The sequence below is a fragment of the Bison bison genome, unplaced genomic scaffold (assembly GCF_000754665.1).
Source record: "Bison bison bison isolate TAMUID 2011002044 unplaced genomic scaffold, Bison_UMD1.0 scf7180017863002, whole genome shotgun sequence".
In the NCBI taxonomy this organism is placed as follows: Eukaryota; Metazoa; Chordata; class Mammalia; order Artiodactyla; family Bovidae; genus Bison; species Bison bison.
Window position 1 is genome coordinate 88,284 of NW_011493574.1, and position 3,545 is coordinate 91,828.

The following is a 3,545-nucleotide window of genomic DNA, read 5'->3' on the forward strand; positions in this document are numbered from 1 at the left end:
GATGCATTTGTTTCTGCTCTTCTTTTCCTGCTTGGCTCTCCAGCATCCCAGACGCTCTGTGCCCAGGGTACTGCAGTTGCCATTCTCTCCTTCACAGCCATTGCAGCGGCCCCTTGTCCTGGCTGCTGGAACATTCCTTTCAGGTAGAGAAGTGTCCTCTGTACCTCTCCTTTGTCATATGATCGCTCTTGGTGGGATCCCAGGGATGAAGGGAGTCAGGTTTTTGAAATTCAGCTGTCTTGGGTTGCCTTTGACTCCAGTCATCCGTCTATTCCCAGTGGCCTCTGTTAGTAATGCTGCTTGGGCTGCCTCTCCTGACGTCATTTTACAGCCAGCTGTATGTGCAGCATTCAGCCAACTAGCCCCCTAGGCACTGCTCCTCACACTCCTCCCAGCTTCCTGTTGCCACATGCCCTTTGGATTCAGATTTTATTTCCTCTGGTTTCATTGAGTAAACCTTTGGTGCCTTAGGTTTGAAAATACAGGAGTAGGGCACATTTGGGGTTCACCCTTCTGTTCAGCAAACAGAGCCAGTCTTCTTTCGGCTCAGTGGGTCAGAGTGTCCGGGCCCACGTTTCCACCAGTGATCCAGTGGGAATAAAGGCTGCTCTGTCCCAACAGTGGAGCAGGGTTGATCCCAGGCATATTGGCTGGCTCCTTTAAGACCAGCCTTTGATACAGTGTCAGGAAAATTGTGGTTTCAAGTTCAAACTGTGGTTTTGGGAGATTCTAGGTTAAAAGGAAAAGAGCAAAGAAGCATCTCTGCTTTGGGGGTCTTTGGGAGTAAGTTTCCTTCCCTGGAGGCATTCCTTAAGTTTCATTACAGTTCTTTTCCCCTTACTCTCCTGGGGTTTCTGAGGGTGGAGGATAAGGGTCTTAAGGGAAAAAATAATCATCTCTCAAAAACCACAGTTTGAACTTGAAACTCAACACTGTGATTTGAATTCTTCAAGTCATGGTTTGAATTGAAAACGCCTGCCCCCATGCCAGAGACCAGCTTTAATGAGGCAGGCAAGCAAAGGCCTACAGATTGTGATTATTTAAAAAATTTAATCCTAGATGGGAGAAAAACAGAATGTGGCAGGGTTATTATTCTGGTGCTTCTCAGTGGTTTGACCTGCAGCTGCGGAGACCTGCCATGTTCAGGAGAAGGTTGTCACTTACCAGGGGCTTCAGTCTTGACTTGAAACCAGAGAGCGTGCAGCTTTTTGTTTCCTACAATCTCGGGTATATTCACTCCGGATTGAATTCCAGCAATCCTTTAGAAACTGACATCCTGCTGCCACACTCCCACATCCCCTCTTAAAACCATTAATCACCTCTCCCGGGGTGAAAGGTTGCCTTTGGAGCTTTGCTGCAGCCAGCTGGAATGGCTCCTCTCCATGTAGGCGCTGATGAGCTCGCCTCACTCCGGCCTCTGCACGAACGGACCTTTGGGAGAATAATAGAAACACTGACTCATCACATGACCATTTGGAAGGGTCACAAGCCAGAGGCCTCCTTTCTACAGCCAACAACAACTTGAATCCTCCACCCTCCGTGGAGGGTCCCTTTTGTTACTGAGCAGCCACAAGCCACAGAACCGGTGAGGAAATACTGAGGAACCATATGGGCCCAAACTCATCCTTGAGGATGAATGATTTTAAGTGAGCAGCTCTCCAGGTCCAAAGTTTTCGAAGCCTCGAGGTCACACAAACCAAAACACAAAACAAACAGAAAATAGTGAAAACCAAACTGAAGAAGTGAACTTGGTTGGTATGGTGAGCAAGGTGAATGCCATAAGGTCAAAGAAACAGGAAGTGAAAGAAATGTCGGGCTATTTAGAAAGTTTCTTTCAAAATTCACCAGTAGGAATTTACAGATTTAAATTTCCTGGGCTTCTGTTGAGGATAGATAAGGATTTTCTTTATACACAGTTACATCTCGGTCATTGTGGCTGCCCACTGACCCAAGTCTGCCAGACTTACAGGGTGAGACGGAGGGGCCGGAACTCCATAAAGTAGTCAAGTTCAGAAGGGAGGTAGCTGAGGTGTGCTGGAGCATGGGAGAAGATGGCATGAAGGGTGATAGGTATGTAAAAAAAAAAAACCTATCCTGTGCAAATATGTTGAGAATTTGTGGGTAGCTTCTAGATCCAGGAAGACAGAGCACCTATTTGACACTGATGGTGGTCTAGATAGGAATGATAAGGACGGCGGTGTGATAGATTTTGCAGGCTCGAATGAAGGAAGAGTTTTCTGTTTATCCCTATTTAATAGTTCAGGGCTATGGGATTCCCCTGGTGGTCCAGTGGCTAAGACTCCATACCTCCAAGGTAGGGAGCCCAGGTTCCATCCCTGGTCAGGGAACTAGATCCCACACTCCACAACTAAGATACAGTGCAGCCAAATAAATATTTTTTAAAGAATGATTTCAGGGCTAGATTTCTGACTATGTGGCCACTGACTGGGCATCGAAGCACATTGTGAGTGGTAGTGAGGAATGCAGTCCGAACGGCAGAGCGGGGAGGGCACCTTTGGATGTGTAACATAAAGAAAAGATGCCCTAAGACCCTGAGGGTCCTCAGGACTCAGAATGGACATAAGTATGGAAGTAGCATTCATTTCCAATACAGAGTATGTTGGCAACCTATTAGCTGAAAATGTGTTGCTCAGATGGGTCAAACTAACACGATGAGCTTATGTAGTCACTAAGTCTTCTGAGACTCCGTGGACTGTAGCCTGGCTCCTCTGTCCATGGGATTTCCCAGGCAGGAATACTGGACTGGGTTGCCATTTCCTTCTCCAGCAGGGTGAGGTAACCACCCTAAATTGAACACCTGCAAAAACTCAGCCACACAGGTTCAGGTAAGGAGATCGGCTTAGCAGCTTGTGTTCAATAACAACAAAAAGACATGACAACAAAGAGCACCGGAGGCTTTCCTTTACTGTGAATCTTATGTAAGGAACTTACAGCATCATTGGGTTGTCAAAAAGGCCAAGCAATATCAGGCTGTGTTAATAGAAGTACAGCATCTGGAAGGGAGGAGGCAAGAATCCAGACCACTGTTGGCACCGTGTTCACTTGTGGCCACCAATGTTAAGGACTTTAGTGACAGGCTGAGGTCGCCAGTGGAAAGGCTACTGCACAGGCAGAACCAAAGGCACGGGGGTAATTTAGCTGGGAAGGAAAAACACTTCCCAACAAATGGGAGTTACTCAAAATTGGATTGGGCTGCCTTCTGATAGGTAGTGAGACTTTCATCCCCACAAGTGTTTAAGTAAAAGCTGGACTGATGGGAGGTTCCTGCCCAAAGCTGAAAGTAGAATTCAGTCAGCCTTTCCGCTTTCTCCCAGCCGGATGATTCTGACTTACATCCACCACCTGCTCACCACCCTCCTGCCTACCATCTTTTGACTGGCCTGGGGCAGCTGCTGAAGGGGACAAGGGGAGTCTGTGGGTTCAAGAGCCGCTAGCGCCCCCAATCAGGGAGCAGGGGAACCCACTGACCGGCGCACCCAGGGAGGGTTAGGGTGCAAACCTGCTGGTAGGCTGGAGGCTAGCCT